General features: G+C 40.8%; 5 non-coding genes across 5 annotated transcripts; all 5 read left to right on the forward strand.

The window, feature by feature from the left end:
* The first annotated feature begins 434 nt into the window (after positions 1-434).
* Positions 435-553, forward strand: TRNAY-GUA (transfer RNA tyrosine (anticodon GUA)). The gene is made up of 2 exons: positions 435-471; positions 518-553. It is a non-coding gene; the product is annotated as a tRNA-Tyr (tRNA).
* Positions 554-4,724: 4,171 nt separating this feature from the next.
* On the forward strand, positions 4,725-4,843 carry TRNAY-GUA (transfer RNA tyrosine (anticodon GUA)). Its single transcript has 2 exons — positions 4,725-4,761; positions 4,808-4,843. It is a non-coding gene; the product is annotated as a tRNA-Tyr (tRNA).
* A 4,279-nt stretch (positions 4,844-9,122) lies between these two features.
* On the forward strand, positions 9,123-9,208 carry TRNAY-GUA (transfer RNA tyrosine (anticodon GUA)). The gene is given in 2 exon segments: positions 9,123-9,159; positions 9,173-9,208. It is a non-coding gene; the product is annotated as a tRNA-Tyr (tRNA).
* A 5,665-nt stretch (positions 9,209-14,873) lies between these two features.
* Positions 14,874-14,959, forward strand: TRNAY-GUA (transfer RNA tyrosine (anticodon GUA)). The gene is given in 2 exon segments: positions 14,874-14,910; positions 14,924-14,959. It is a non-coding gene; the product is annotated as a tRNA-Tyr (tRNA).
* Positions 14,960-16,715: 1,756 nt separating this feature from the next.
* On the forward strand, positions 16,716-16,801 carry TRNAY-GUA (transfer RNA tyrosine (anticodon GUA)). Its single transcript is given in 2 exon segments — positions 16,716-16,752; positions 16,766-16,801. It is a non-coding gene; the product is annotated as a tRNA-Tyr (tRNA).
* The last annotated feature ends 546 nt before the right edge of the window (positions 16,802-17,347 follow it).

A 17,347-nucleotide genomic window follows, 5' to 3' on the forward strand; every position in this document is an offset into this window, starting at 1 on the left:
GCCACGTTATTTTTCTGTCCGACACCAATCTTCATTGGTTTCCTGTGTGGTATTTTGGATCCCCATCTCTTGCTATGAACTGGCAAAACAGCAGAATCCCCTTGACAATCTTGATTTCTCAAGGGAAATGAGAGAACACTATACACCATCCAAGATATTAAAATATTGTCAAGGCCCAACATGGCTGAATACTCTGAGGAGATGGCCTGTGAGGCGCCGCCTTTCAACTTTTCCCCCTTAGTATGGTGGTCAGTAACATGCGGGAGACTGCGGAGGGGGTCAATTTTTTTAATTGGGAACTGATGTGCTTTTACTCAATTCGGGAACCTCACAAGCCAAATTTGTAGTATTTTGCACGAATTGCAAGAGATGTTTGCATGTCGACGGTTGAAGTGGAAGATCGTATTGAGCTTGCTAGAGTATGATTTGCCAAGCCTTCGATAGCTCAGTTGGTAGAGCGGAGGACTGTAGTGGTAAAACAGGCATCCTTAGGGAGGACTGTAGTGGTAAAACAGGCATCCTTAGGTCGCTGGTTCAAATCCGGCTCGAAGGACTTTTGCCAAATGCAAATTTTATTGAATACTTGGAAAGTAAAATACTTGGAAAATAAAATAACAGACAATTTATAATTATATTATATTTCATCACTGAAAATAGATGCCTTTTTCTTTGAGGCTCTGGCCACGTTATGTTTCTGTCCAACACCAATCTTCATTGGTTTCCTGTGAGGTGTTTTGGATCCCCATCTCTTGCTATGAACTGGCAAAACAGCAGAATCTCCTTGACAATCTTGATTTCCCAAGGGAGATGAGAGAACACTATACACCATCCAAGATATTAAAATATTGTCAAGGCCCAACACTGCTGAATACTCTGAGGAGATGGCCTGTGAGGCGCCGCCTTTCAAGTTTTCCTCCTTAGTATGGTGGTCAGTAACATGCGGGAGACTGCGGAGGGGGTCATTTTTTTAATTGGGAACTGATGTGCTTTTACTCAATTCGTGAACCTCACAAGCCAAATTTGTAGTATTTTGCACGATTTGCAAGAGATGTTTACATGTCGACGGTTGAAGTGGAAGCTCGTATTGAGCTTGCTAGAGAACGATTTGCCAAACCTTTGATGGCTCAGTTGGTACATCTTTAGGTCGCTGGTTCAAATCCGGCTTGAAGGACTTTTGCCAAATGCAAATTTTATTGAATACTTGGAAAGTAAAATACTTGGAAAATAAAATAACAGACAATTTATAATTATATTATATTTCATCACTGAAAATAGATGCCTTTTGCTTTGAGGCTGTGGCCATGTTATTTTTCTGTCCGACACCCATCTTCGTTGGTTTCCTGTGAGGTGTTTTGGATCCCCATCTCTTGCTATGAACTGACAAAACAGCAGAATCCCCTTGACAATCTTGATTTCTCAAGGGAAATGAGAGAACACTATACACCATCCAAGATATTAAAATATTGTCAAGGCCCAACACGGCTGAATACTCTGAGGAGATGGCCTGTGAGGCGCCGCCTTTCAACTTTTCCCGCTTAGCATGGTGGTCAGTAACATGCGGGAGACTGCGGAGGGGGTCATTTTTTAAATTGGGAACTGATGTGCTTTTACTCAATTCGTGAACCTCACAAGCCAAATTTGTAGTATTTTGCACGAATTGCAAGAGATGTTCACATGTCGACGGTTGAAGTGGAAGCTCGTATTGAGCTTGCTAATTTGCCAAGCCTTCGATAGCTCAGTTGGTAGAGCAGAGGACTGTAGTGGTGAAACAGGCATCCTTACATCGCTGGTTCAAATCCAGCTCAAAGGACTTTTGCCAAATGCAAATTTTATTGAATACTTGGAAAGTAAAATACTTGGAAAGTAAAATAACAGACAATTTATAATTATATTATATTTCATGACTGAAAATAGATGCCTTTTGCTTTGAGGCTCTGGCCACGTTATGTTTCTGTCCAACACCAATCTTCATTGGTTTCCTGTGAGGTGTTTTGGATCCCCATCTCTTGCTATGAACTGACAAAACAGCAGAATCTCCTTGACAGTCTTGATTTCTCAAGGGAAATGAGAGAACACTATACACCATCCAAGATATTAAAATATTGTCAAGGCCCAACACTGCTGAATACTCTGAGTAGATGGCCTGTGAGGCGCTGCCTTTCAACTTTTCTTCCTTAGTATGGAGGTCAGTAACATGCAGAAGACTGCGGAGGGGGTCATTTTTTTTAATTGGGAACTGATGTGCTTTTACTCAATTCGGGAACCTCACAAGCCAAATTTGTAGTATTTTGCACGAATTGCAAGAGATGTTTGCATGTCGATGGTTGAAGTGGAAGCTCGTATTGAGCTTGCTAGAGAACGATTTGCCAAACCTTTGATAGCTCAGTTGGTACATCCTTAGGTCGCTGGTTCAAATCCGGCTTGAAGGACTTTTGCCAAATGCAAATTTTATTGAATACTTGGAAAGTAAAATACTTGGAAAATAAAATAACAGACAATTTATAATCATATTATATTTCATCACTGAAAATAGATGCCTTTTGCTTTGAGGCTCTGGCCGCGTTATGTTTCTGTCCAACACCAATCTTCATTGGTTTCCTGTGAGGTGTTTTGGATCCCCATCTCTTGCTATGAACTGGCAAAACAGCAGAATCTCCTTGACAATCTTGATTTCTCAAGGGAAATGAGAGAACACTATACACCATCCAAGATATTAAAATATTTTCAAGGCCCAACACTGCTGAATACTCTGAGGAGATGGCCTGTGAGGCGCCGCCTTTCAATTTTTCCTCCTTAGTATGGTGGTCAGTAACATGCGGGAGAATGCAGAGGGGGTCATTTTTTTAATTGGGAACTGATGTGCTTTTACTCAATTCGGGAACCTCACAAGCCAAATTTGTAGTATTTTGTACGAATTGCAAGAGATGTTTGCATGTCGACGGTTGAAGTGGAAAATCGTATTGAGCTTGCTAGAGAATGATTTGCCAAGCCTCCGATAACTCAGTTGGTAGAGCAGAGGACTGTAGTGGTGAAACAGGCATCCTTAGGTTGCTGGTTCAAATCCGCCTCGAAGGACTTTTGCCAAATGCAAATTTTATTGAATACTTGGAAAGTAAAATTCTTGGAAAATAAAATAACAGACAATTTATAATTATATATTTCATCACTGAAAATAGTGCCTTTTGGTTTGAGGCTGTGGCCATGTTATTTTTCTGTCCGACACCCATCTTTGTTGGTTTCCTGTGAGGTGTTTTGGATCCCCATCTCTTGCTATGAACTGACAAAACAGCAGATTCCCCTTGACAATCTTGATTTCTGAAGGGAAATGAGAGAACACTATACACCATCCAAGATATTAAATATTTTCAAGGCCCAACATGGCTGAATACTCTGAGGAGATGGCCTGTGAGGCGCCGCCTCGGGAACCTCACAAGCCAAATTTGTAGTATTTTGCACGAATTGCAAGAGATGTTTGCATGTCGACGGTTGAAGTGGAAAATCGTATTGAGCTTGCTAGAGAATGATTTGCCAAGCCTCCGGTAACTCAGTTGGTAGAGCAGAGGACTGTAGTGGTGAAACAGGCATCCTTAGGTTGCTGGTTCAAATCCGCCTCGAAGGACTTTTGCCAAATGCAAATTTTATTGAATACTTGGAAAGTAAAATTCTTGGAAAATAAAATAACAGACAATTTATAATTATATATTTCATCACTGAAAATAGTGCCTTTTGGTTTGAGGCTGTGGCCATGTTATTTTTCTGTCCGACACCCATCTTTGTTGGTTTCCTGTGAGGTGTTTTGGATCCCCATCTCTTGCTATGAACTGACAAAACAGCAGAATCCCCTTGACAATCTTGATTTCTGAAGGGAAATGAGAGAACACTATACACCATCCAAGATATTAAATATTTTCAAGGCCCAACATGGCTGAATACTCTGAGGAGATGGCCTGTGAGGCGCCGCCTCGGGAACCTCACAAGCCAAATTTGTAGTATTTTGCACGAATTGCAAGAGATGTTTACATGTCGACGGTTGAAGTGGAAGCTCGAATTGAGCTTGCTAGAGAAAAATTTGCGAAGCCTTTGATAGCTCAGTTGGTAGCGTGGTAGACTGTAGTGGTGAAACAGGCATCCTTACATTGCTGGTTCAAATCCAGCTCGAAGGACTTTCGCCAAATGCACATTTTATTTAATAATTGGAAAGTAAAATACTTGGAAAGTAAAATAACAGAACATTTATAATTATATTATATTTCATCACTGAAAATAGATGCCTTTGGCTGTGAGGCTGTGGCCACGTTATTTTTCTGTCCGACACCAATCTTCATTGGTTTCCTGTGTGGTATTTTGGATCCCCATCTCTTGCTATGAACTGGCAAAACAGCAGAATCCCCTTGACAATCTTGATTTCTCAAGGGAAATGAGAGAACACTATACACCATCCAAGATATTAAAATATTGTCAAGGCCCAACATGGCTGAATACTCTGAGGAGATGGCCTGTGAGGCGCCGCCTTTCAACTTTTCCCCCTTAGTATGGTGGTCAGTAACATGCGGGAGACTGCGGAGGGGGTCAATTTTTTTAATTGGGAACTGATGTGCTTTTACTCAATTCGGGAACCTCACAAGCCAAATTTGTAGTATTTTGCACGAATTGCAAGAGATGTTTGCATGTCGACGGTTGAAGTGGAAGATCGTATTGAGCTTGCTAGAGCATGATTTGCCAAGCCTTCGATAGCTCAGTTGGTAGAGCGGAGGACTGTAGTGGTAAAACAGGCATCCTTAGGGAGCACTGTAGTGGTAAAACAGGCATCCTTAGGTCGCTGGTTCAAATCCGGCTCGAAGGACTTTTGCCAAATGCAAATTTTATTGAATACTTGGAAAGTAAAATACTTGGAAAATAAAATAACAGACAATTTATAATTATATTATATTTCATCACTGAAAATAGATGCCTTTTTCTTTGAGGCTCTGGCCACGTTATGTTTCTGTCCAACATCAATCTTCATTGGTTTCCTGTGAGGTGTTTTGGATCCCCATCTCTTGCTATGAACTGGCAAAACAGCAGAATCTCCTTGACAATCTTGATTTCCCAAGGGAGATGAGAGAACACTATACACCATCCAAGATATTAAAATATTGTCAAGGCCCAACACTGCTGAATACTCTGAGGAGATGGCCTGTGAGGCGCCGCCTTTCAAGTTTTCCTCCTTAGTATGGTGGTCAGTAACATGCGGGAGACTGCGGAGGGGGTCATTTTTTTAATTGGGAACTGATGTGCTTTTACTCAATTCGTGAACCTCACAAGCCAAATTTGTAGTATTTTGCACGATTTGCAAGAGATGTTTACATGTCGACGGTTGAAGTGGAAGCTCGTATTGAGCTTGCTAGAGAACGATTTGCCAAACCTTTGATGGCTCAGTTGGTACATCCTTAGGTCGCTGGTTCAAATCCGGCTTGAAGGACTTTTGCCAAATGCAAATTTTATTGAATACTTGGAAAGTAAAATACTTGGAAAATAAAATAACAGACAATTTATAATTATATTATATTTCATCACTGAAAATAGATGCCTTTTGCTTTGAGGCTGTGGCCATGTTATTTTTCTGTCCGACACCCATCTTCGTTGGTTTCCTGTGAGGTGTTTTGGATCCCCATCTCTTGCTATGAACTGACAAAACAGCAGAATCCCCTTGACAATCTTGATTTCTCAAGGCAAATGAGAGAACACTATACACCATCCAAGATATTAAAATATTGTCAAGGCCCAACACGGCTGAATACTCTGAGGAGATGGCCTGTGAGGCGCCGCCTTTCAACTTTTCCCGCTTAGCATGGTGGTCAGTAACATGCGGGAGACTGCGGAGGGGGTCATTTTTTAAATTGGGAACTGATGTGCTTTTACTCAATTCGTGAACCTCACAAGCCAAATTTGTAGTATTTTGCACGAATTGCAAGAGATGTTCACATGTCGACGGTTGAAGTGGAAGCTCGTATTGAGCTTGCTAATTTGCCAAGCCTTCGATAGCTCAGTTGGTAGAGCAGAGGACTGTAGTGGTGAAACAGGCATCCTTACATCGCTGGTTCAAATCCAGCTCAAAGGACTTTTGCCAAATGCAAATTTTATTGAATACTTGGAAAGTAAAATACTTGGAAAGTAAAATAACAGACAATTTATAATTATATTATATTTCATGACTGAAAATAGATGCCTTTTGCTTTGAGGCTCTGGCCACGTTATGTTTCTGTCCAACACCAATCTTCATTGGTTTCCTGTGAGGTGTTTTGGATCCCCATCTCTTGCTATGAACTGACAAAACAGCAGAATCTCCTTGACAGTCTTGATTTCTCAAGGGAAATGAGAGAACACTATACACCATCCAAGATATTAAAATATTGTCAAGGCCCAACACTGCTGAATACTCTGAGTAGATGGCCTGTGAGGCGCTGCCTTTCAACTTTTCTTCCTTAGTATGGAGGTCAGTAACATGCAGAAGACTGCGGAGGGGGTCATTTTTTTTAATTGGGAACTGATGTGCTTTTACTCAATTCGGGAACCTCACAAGCCAAATTTGTAGTATTTTGCACGAATTGCAAGAGATGTTTGCATGTCGATGGTTGAAGTGGAAGCTCGTATTGAGCTTGCTAGAGAACGATTTGCCAAACCTTTGATAGCTCAGTTGGTACATCCTTAGGTCGCTGGTTCAAATCCGGCTTGAAGGACTTTTGCCAAATGCAAATTTTATTGAATACTTGGAAAGTAAAATACTTGGAAAATAAAATAACAGACAATTTATAATCATATTATATTTCATCACTGAAAATAGATGCCTTTTGCTTTGAGGCTGTGGCCATGTTATTTTTCTGTCCGACACCCATCTTCGTTGGTTTCCTGTGAGGTGTTTTGGATCCCCATCTCTTGCTATGAACTGACAAAACAGCAGAATCCCCTTGACAATCTTGATTTCTCAAGGGAAATGAGAGAACACTATACACCATCCAAGATATTAAAATATTTTCAAGGCCCAACACTGCTGAATACTCTGAGGAGATGGCCTGTGAGGCGCCGCCTTTGAACTTTTCTTCCTTAGTATGGTGGTCAGTAACATGCGGGAGACTGCGGAGGGGGTAATTTTTTTAAATGGGAACTGATGTGCTTTTACTCAATTCGTGAACCTCACAAGCCAAATTTGTAGTATTTTGCATGAATTGCAAGAGATGTTTGCATGTCGACGGTTGAAGTGGAAGATCGTATTGAGCTTGCTAGAAAATGATTTGCCAAGCCTTTCGATAGCTCAGTTGGTAGAGCGGAGGACTGTAGTGGTAAAACAGGCATCCTTAGGTCGCTGGTTCAAATCCAGCTCGAAGGACTTTTGCCAAATGCAAATTTTATTGAATACTTGGAAAGTAAAATACTTGGAAAATAAAATAATAGACAATTTATAATTATATTATATTTCATGACTGAAAATAGATGCCTTTTGCTTTGAGGCTCTGGCCACGTTATGTTTCTGTCCAACACTAATCTTCATTGGTTTCCTGTGAGGTGTTTTGGATCCCCATCTCTTGCTATGAACTGGCAAAACAGCACAATCTCCTTGACAATCTTGATTTCTCAAGGAAAATGAGAGAACACTATACACCATCCAAGATATTAAAATATTGTCAAGGCCCAACACTGCTGAATACTCTGAGGAGATGGCCTGTGAGGCGCCGCCTTTCAATTTTTCCTCCTTAGTATGGTGGTCAGTAACATGCGGGAGAATGCAGAGGGGGTCATTTTTTTAATTGGCGAACTGATGTGCTTTTACTCAATTCGGGAACCTCACAAGCCAAATTTGTAGTATTTTGTACGAATTGCAAGAGATGTTTGCATGTCGACGGTTGAAGTGGAAGATCGTATTGAGCTTGCTAGAGAATGATTTGCCAAGCCTCCGATAACTCAGTTGGTAGAGCAGAGGACTGTAGTGGTGAAACAGGCATCCTTAGGTTGCTGGTTCAAATCCGGCTCGAAGGACTTTTGCCAAATGCAAATTTTATTGAATACTTGGAAAGTAAAATTCCTGGAAAATGAAATAACAGACAATTTATAATTATATTATATTTCATCACTGAAAATAGTGCCTTTTGGTTTGAGGCTGTGGCCATGTTATTTTTCTGTCCGACACCCATCTTTGTTGGTTTCCTGTGAGGTGTTTTGGATCCCCATCTCTTGCTATGAACTGACAAAACAGCAGAATCCCCTTGACAATCTTGATTTCTGAAGGGAAATGAGAGAACACTATACACCATCCAAGATATTAAAATATTTTCAAGGCCCAACATGGCTGAATACTCTGAGGAGATGGCCTGTGAGGCGCCGCCTCGGGAACCTCACAAACCAAATTTGTAGTATTTTGCACGAATTGCAAGAGATGTTTACATGTTGACGGTTGAAGTGGAAGCTCCTATTGAGCTTGCTAGAGAAAAATTTGCGAAGCCTTTGATAGCTCAGTTGGTAGCGTGGAAGACTGTAGTGGTGAAACAGGCATCCTTACATTGCTGGTTCAAATCCAGCTCGAAGGACTTTCGCCAAATGCACATTTTATTTAATAATTGGAAAGTAAAATACTTGGAAAGTAAAATAACAGAACATTTATAATTATATTATATTTCATCACTGAAAATAGATGCCTTTGGCTGTGAGGCTGTGGCCACATTATTTTTCTGTCCGACACCAATCTTCATTGGTTTCCTGTGTGGTATTTTGGATCCCCATCTCTTGCTATGAACTGGCAAAACAGCAGAATCCCCTTGACAATCTTGATTTCTCAAGGGAAATGAGAGAACACTATACACCATCCAAGATATTAAAATATTGTCAAGGCCCAACATGGCTGAATACTCTGAGGAGATGGCCTGTGAGGCGCCGCCTTTCAACTTTTCCCCCTTAGTATGGTGGTCAGTAACATGCGGGAGACTGCGGAGGGGGTCAATTTTTTTAATTGGGAACTGATGTGCTTTTACTCAATTTGGGAACCTCACAAGCCAAATTTGTAGTATTTTGCACGAATTGCAAGAGATGTTTGCATGTCGACGGTTGAAGTGGAAGATCGTATTGAGCTTGCTAGAGTATGATTTGCCAAGCCTTCGATAGCTCAGTTGGTAGAGCGGAGGACTGTAGTGGTAAAACAGGCATCCTTAGGTCGCTGGTTCAAATCCGGCTCGAAGGACTTTTGCCAAATGCAAATTTTATTGAATACTTGGAAAGTAAAATACTTGGAAAATAAAATAACAGACCATTTATAATTATATTATATTTCATCACTGAAAATAGATGCCTTTTTCTTTGAGGCTCTGGCCACGTTATGTTTCTGTCCAACACCAATCTTCATTGGTTTCCTGTGAGGTGTTTTGGATCCCCATCTCTTGCTATGAACTGGCAAAACAGCAGAATCTCCTTGACAATCTTGATTTCTCAAGGGAGATGAGAGAACACTATACACCATCCAAGATATTAAAATATTGTCAAGGCCCAACACTGCTGAATACTCTGAGGAGATGGCCTGTGAGGCGCCGCCTTTCAAATTTTCCTCCTTAGTATGGTGGTCAGTAACATGCGGGAGACTGCGGAGGGGGTCATTTTTTTAATTGGGAACTGATGTGCTTTTACTCAATTCGTGAACCTCACAAGCCAAATTTGTAGTATTTTGCACGATTTGCAAGAGATGTTTACATGTCGACGGTTGAAGTGGAAGCTCGTATTGAGCTTGCTAGAGAACGATTTGCCAAACCTTTGATAGCTCAGTTGGTACATCCTTAGGTCGCTGGTTCAAATCCGGCTTGAAGGACTTTTGCCAAATGCAAATTTTATTGAATACTTGGAAAGTAAAATACTTGGAAAATAAAATAACAGACAATTTATAATTATATTATATTTCATCACTGAAAATAGATGCCTTTTGCTTTGAGGCTGTGGCCATGTAATTTTTCTGTCCGACACCCATCTTCGTTGGTTTCCTGTGAGGTGTTTTGGATCCCCATCTATTGCTATGAACTGACAAAACAGCAGAATCCCCTTGACAATCTTGATTTCTCAAGGGAAATGAGAGAACACTATACACCATCCAAGATATTAAAATATTGTCAAGGCCCAACACGGCTGAATACTCTGAGGAGATGGCCTGTGAGGCGCCGCCTTTCAACTTTTCCCCCTTAGCATGGTGGTCAGTAACATGCGGGAGACTGCGGAGGGGGTCATTTTTTAAATTGGGAACTGATGTGCTTTTACTCAATTCGTGAACCTCACAAGCCAAATTTGTAGTATTTTGCACGAATTGCAAGAGATGTTCACATGTCGACGGTTGAAGTGGAAGCTCGTATTGAGCTTGCTAATTTGCCAAGCTTTCGATAGCTCAGTTGGTAGAGCAGAGGACTGTAGTGGTGAAACAGGCTTCCTTACATCGCTGGTTCAAATCCAGCTCAAAGGACTTTTGCCAAATGCAAATTTTATTGAATACTTGGAAAGTAAAATACTTGAAAAGTAAAATAACAGACAATTTATAATTATATTATATTTCATGACTGAAAATAGATGCCTTTTGCTTTGAGGCTCTGGCCACGTTATGTTTCTGTCCAACACCAATCTTCATTGGTTTCCTGTGAGGTGTTTTGGATCCCCATCTCTTGCTATGAACTGACAAAACAGCAGAATCTCCTTGACAGTCTTGATTTCTCAAGGGAAATGAGAGAACACTATACACCATCCAAGATATTAAAATATTGTCAAGGCCCAACACTGCTGAATACTCTGAGGAGATGGCCTGTGAGGCGCCGCCTTTCAACTTTTCTTCCTTAGTATGGAGGTCAGTAACATGCAAAAGACTGCGGAGGGGGTCATTTTTTTAATTGGGAACTGATGTGCTTTTACTCAATTCGGGAACCTCACAAGCCAAATTTGTAGTATTTTGCACAAATTGCAAGAGATGTTTGCATGTGGATGGTTGAAGTGGAAGCTCGTATTGAGCTTGCTAGAGAACGATTTGCCAAACCTTTGATAGCTCAGTTGGTACATCCTTAGGTCGCTGGTTCAAATCCGGCTTGAAGGACTTTTGCCAAATGCAAATTTTATTGAATACTTGGAAAGTAAAATACGTGGAAAATAAAATAACAGACAATTTATAATCATATTATATTTCATCACTGAAAATAGATGCCTTTTGCTTTGAGGCTGTGGCCATGTTATTTTTCTGTCCGACACCCATCTTCGTTGGTTTCCTGTGAGGTGTTTTGGATCCCCATCTCTTGCTATGAACTGACAAAACAGCAGAATCCCCTTGACAATCTTGATTTCTCAAGGGAAATGAGAGAACACTATACACCATCCAAGATATTAAAATATTGTCAAGGCCCAACACGGCTGAATACTCTGAGGAGATGGCCTGTGAGGCGCCACCTTTCAACTTTTCCCCCTTAGCATGGTGGTCAGTAACATGCGGGAGACTGCGGAGGGGGTCATTTTTTAAATTGGGAACTGATGTGCTTTTATTCAATTCGTGAACCTCACAAGCCAAATTTGTAGTATTTTGCACGAATTGCAAGAGATGTTCACATGTCGACGGTTGAAGTGGAAGCTCGTATTGAGCTTGCTAGAGACTGATTTTCCAAGCCTTCGATAGCTCAGTTGGTAGAGCAGAGGACTGTAGTGGTGAAACAGGCATCCTTACATCGCTGGTTCAAATCCAGCTCGAAGGACTTTTGCCAAATGCAAATTTTATTGAATACTTGGAAAGTAAAATACTTGGAAAATAAAATAACAGACAATTTATAATTATATTATATTTCATCACTGAAAATAGATGCCTTTTGCTTTGAGGCTCTGGCCACGTTATGTTTCTGTCCAACACCAATCTTCATTGGTTTCCTGTGAGGTGTTTTGGATCCCCATCTCTTGCTATGAACTTGCAAAACAGCAGAATCTCCTTGACAATCTTGATTTCTCAAGGGAAATGAGAGAACACTATACACCATTCAAGATATTAAAATATTTTCAAGGCCCAACACTGCTGAATACTCTGAGGAGATGGCCTGTGAGGCGCCGCATTTCAACTTTTCTTCCTTAGTATGGTGGTCAGTAACATGCGGGAGACTGCGGAGGGGGTAATTTTTTTAAATGGGAACTGATGTGCTTTTACTCAATTCGTGAACCTCACAAGCCAAATTTGTAGTATTTTGCATGAATTGCAAGAGATGTTTGCATGTCGACGGTTGAAGTGGAAGATCGTATTGAGCTTGCTAGAAAATGATTTGCCAAGCCTTCGATAGCTCAGTTGGTAGAGCGGAGGACTGTAGTGGTAAAACAGGCATACTTAGGTCGCTGGTTCAAATCCAGCTCGAAGGACTTTTGCCAAATGCAAATTTTATTGAATACTTGGAAAGTAAAATACTTGGAAAATAAAATAACAGACAATTTATAATTATATTATATTTCATCACTGAAAATAGATGCCTTTTGCTTTGAGGCTCTGGCCACGTTATGTTTCTGTCCAACACTAATCTTCATTGGTTTCCTGTGAGGTGTTTTGGATCCCCAGCTCTTGCTATGAACTGGCAAAACAGCACAATCTCCTTGACAATCTTGATTTCTCAAGGAAAATGAGAGAACACTATACACCATCCAAGATATTAAAATATTTTCAAGGCCCAACATGGCTGAATACTCTGAGGAGATGGCCTGTGAGGCGCCGCCTTTCAATTTTTCCCCCTTAGTATGGTGGTCAGTAACATGCGGGAGACTGCAGAGGGGGTAATTTTTTTAAATGGGAACTGATGTGCTTTTACTCAATTCGTGAACCTCACAAGCCAAATTTGTAGTATTTTGCATGAATTGCAAGAGATGTTTGCATGTCGACGGTTGAAGTTGAAGATCGTATTGAGCTTGCTAGAGAATGATTTGCCAAGCCTTTGATAGCTCAGTTGGTAGAGCGGAAGACTGTAGTGGTGAAACAGGCATCCTTAGGTCGCTGGTTCAAATCCGGCTCAAAGGACTTTTGCCAAATGCAAATTTTATTGAATACTTGGAAAGTAAAATACTTGGAAAATAAAATAACAGACAATTTATAATTATATTATATTTCATCACTTAAAATAGATGCCTTTTGCTTTGAGGCTGTGGCCACGTTATTTTTCTGTCCGACACCAATCTTCATTGGTTTCCTGTGTGGTATTTTGGATCCCCATCTTTTGCTATGAACTGGCAAAACAGCAGAATCCCCTTGACAATCTTGATTTACCAAGGGAAATGAGAGAACACTATACACCATCCAAGATATTAAAATATTGTCAAGGCCCAACATGGCTGAATACTCTGAGGAGATGGCCTGTGAGGCGCCGCCTTTCATCTTTTCCCCCTTAGTATGGTGGTCAGTAACATGCGGGAGACTGCGGAGGGGGTCATTTTTTTAATTGGGAACTGATGTGCTTTTACTCAATTCGGGAACCTCACAAGCCAAATTTGTAGTATTTTGCACGAATTGCAAGATATGTTTGCATGTCGACGGTTGAAGTTGAAGATCGTATTGAGCTTGCTAGAGAATGATTTGCCAAGCCTTCGATAGCTCAGTTGGTAGAGTGGAGGACGCTAGTGGTAAAACAGGCATCCTTAGGTCGCAGGTTCAAATCCGGCTCGAAGGACTTTGGCCAAATGCAAATTTTATTGAATATTTGGAAAGTAAAATACTTGGAAAATAAAATAACAGACAATTTATAATTATATTATATTTCATCACTGAAAATAGATGCCTTTTGCTTTGAGGCTCTGGCCACGTAATGTTTCTGTCCAACACCAATCATCATTGGTTTCCTGTGAGGTGTTTTGGATCCCCATCTCTTGCTATGGACTGACAAAACAGCAGAATGTCCTTGACAATCTTGATTTCTCAAGGGAAATGAGAGAACACTATACACCATCCAAGATATTAAAATATTGTCAAGGCCCAACACTGCTGAATACTCTGAGGAGATGGCCAGTGAGGCGCCGCCTTTCAACTTTTCTTCCTTAGTATGGTGGTCAGTAACATGCGGGAGACTGCGGAGGGGGTAATTTTTTTAATTGGGAACTGATGTGCTTTTACTCAATTCGGGAGCCTCACAAGCCAAATTTGTAGTATTTTGCACGAATTGCAAGAGATGTTTGCATGTCGACGGTTGAAGTGGAAGCTCGTATTGAGCTTGCTAGAAAATGATTTTCCAAACCTTCGCTAGCTCAGTTGGTAGAGCGAAGGACTGTAGTGGTAAAAGAGGCATCCTTAGGTTGCTGGTTCAAATCCGGCACGAAGTACTTTCGCCAAATGCAAATTTTATTGAATACTTGGAAAGTAAAATACTTGGAAAATAAAATAACAGACAATTTATAATTATATTATATTTCATCACTGAAAATAGATGCCTTTTGCTTTGAGGCTCTGGCCACGTTATGTTTCTGTCCAACACCAATCATCATTGGTTTCCTGTGAGGTGTTTTGGATCCCCATCTCTTGCTATGAACTGGCAAAACAGCAGAATCTCCTTGACAATCTTGATTTCTCAAGGGAAATGAGAGAACACTATACACCATCCAAGATATTAAAATATTGTCAAGGCCCAACACTGCTGAATACTCTGAGGAGATGGCCTGTGAGGCGCCGCCTTTCAACTTTTCTTCCTTAGTATGGTGGTCAGTAACATGCGGGAGACTGCGGAGGGGGTAATTTTTTTAAATGGGAACTGATGTGCTTTTACTCAATTCGTGAACCTCACAAGCCAAATTTGTAGTATTTTGCATGAATTGCAAGAGATGTTTGCATGTCGACGGTTGAAGTGGAAGATCGTATTGAGCTTGCTAGAAAATGATTTGCCAAGCCTTCGATAGCTCAGTTGGTAGAGCGGAGGACTGTAGTGGTAAAACAGGCATCCTTAGGTCGCTGGTTCAAATCCAGCTCGAAGGACTTTTGCCAAATGCAAATTTTATTGAATACTTGGAAAGTAAAATACTTGGAAAATAAAATAACAGACAATTTATAATTATATTATATTTCATGACTGAAAATAGATGCCTTTTGCTTTGAGGCTCTGGCCACGTTATGTTTCTGTCCAACACTAATCTTCATTGGTTTCCTGTGAGGTGTTTTGGATCCCCATCTCTTGCTATGAACTGGCAAAACAGCACAATCTCCTTGACAATCTTGATTTCTCAAGGAAAATGAGAGAACACTATACACCATCCAAGATATTAAAATATTGTCAAGGCCCAACACTGCTGAATACTCTGAGGAGATGGCCTGTGAGGCGCCGCCTTTCAATTTTTCCTCCTTAGTATGGTGGTCAGTAACATGCGGGAGAATGCAGAGGGGGTCATTTTTTTAATTGGCGAACTGATGTGCTTTTACTCAATTCGGGAACCTCACAAGCCAAATTTGTAGTATTTTGTACGAATTGCAAGAGATGTTTGCATGTCGACGGTTGAAGTGGAAGATCGTATTGAGCTTGCTAGAGAATGATTTGCCAAGCCTCCGATAACTCAGTTGGTAGAGCAGAGGACTGTAGTGGTGAAACAGGCATCCTTAGGTTGCTGGTTCAAATCCGGCTCGAAGGACTTTTGCCAAATGCAAATTTTATTGAATACTTGGAAAGTAAAATTCCTGGAAAATAAAATAACAGACAATTTATAATTATATTATATTTCATCACTGAAAATAGTGCCTTTTGGTTTGAGGCTGTGGCCATGTTATTTTTCTGTCCGACACCCATCTTTGTTGGTTTCCTGTGAGGTGTTTTGGATCCCCATCTCTTGCTATGAACTGACAAAACAGCAGAATCCCCTTGACAATCTTGATTTCTGAAGGGAAATGAGAGAACACTATACACCATCCAAGATATTAAAATATTTTCAAGGCCCAACATGGCTGAATACTCTGAGGAGATGGCCTGTGAGGCGCCGCCTCGGGAACCTCACAAGCCAAATTTGTAGTATTTTGCACGAATTGCAAGAGATGTTTACATGTTGACGGTTGAAGTGGAAGCTCCTATTGAGCTTGCTAGAGAAAAATTTGCGAAGCCTTTGATAGCTCAGTTGGTAGCGTGGAAGACTGTAGTGGTGAAACAGGCATCCTTACATTGCTGGTTCAAATCCAGCTCGAAGGACTTTCGCCAAATGCACATTTTATTTAATAATTGGAAAGTAAAATACTTGGAAAGTAAAATAACAGAACATTTATAATTATATTATATTTCATCACTGAAAATAGATGCCTTTGGCTGTGAGGCTGTGGCCACGTTATTTTTCTGTCCGACACCAATCTTCATTGGTTTCCTGTGTGGTATTTTGGATCCCCATCTCTTGCTATGAACTGGCAAAACAGCAGAATCCCCTTGACAATCTTGATTTCTCAAGGGAAATGAGAGAACACTATACACCATCCAAGATATTAAAATATTGTCAAGGCCCAACATGGCTGAATACTCTGAGGAGATGGCCTGTGAGGCGCCGCCTTTCAACTTTTCCCCCTTAGTATGGTGGTCAGTAACATGCGGGAGACTGCGGAGGGGGTCCATTTTTTTAATTGGGAACTGATGTGCTTTTACTCAATTTGGGAACCTCACAAGCCAAATTTGTAGTATTTTGCACGAATTGCAAGAGATGTTTGCATGTCGACGGTTGAAGTGGAAGATCGTATTGAGCTTGCTAGAGTATGATTTGCCAAGCCTTCGATAGCTCAGTTGGTAGAGCGGAGGACTGTAGTGGTAAAACAGGCATCCTTAGGTCGCTGGTTCAAATCCGGCTCGAAGGACTTTTGCCAAATGCAAATTTTATTGAATACTTGGAAAGTAAAATACTTGGAAAATAAAATAACAGACCATTTATAATTATATTATATTTCATCACTGAAAATAGATGCCTTTTTCTTTGAGGCTCTGGCCACGTTATGTTTCTGTCCAACACCAATCTTCATTGGTTTCCTGTGAGGTGTTTTGGATCCCCATCTCTTGCTATGAACTGGCAAAACAGCAGAATCTCCTTGACAATCTTGATTTCTCAAGGGAGATGAGAGAACACTATACACCATCCAAGATATTAAAATATTGTCAAGGCCCAACACTGCTGAATACTCTGAGGAGATGGCCTGTGAGGCGCCGCCTTTCAAGTTTTCCTCCTTAGTATGGTGGTCAGTAACATGCGGGAGACTGCGGAGGGGGTCATTTTTTTAATTGGGAACTGATGTGCTTTTACTCAATTCGTGAACCTCACAAGCCAAATTTGTAGTATTTTGCACGATTTGCAAGAGATGTTTACATGTCGACGGTTGAAGTGGAAGCTCGTATTGAGCTTGCTAGAG

Source organism: Ambystoma mexicanum, chromosome 1p (genome assembly GCF_040938575.1).
Source record: "Ambystoma mexicanum isolate Mex_15411 chromosome 1p, UKY_AmexF1_1, whole genome shotgun sequence".
In the NCBI taxonomy this organism is placed as follows: domain Eukaryota; kingdom Metazoa; phylum Chordata; class Amphibia; order Caudata; family Ambystomatidae; genus Ambystoma; species Ambystoma mexicanum.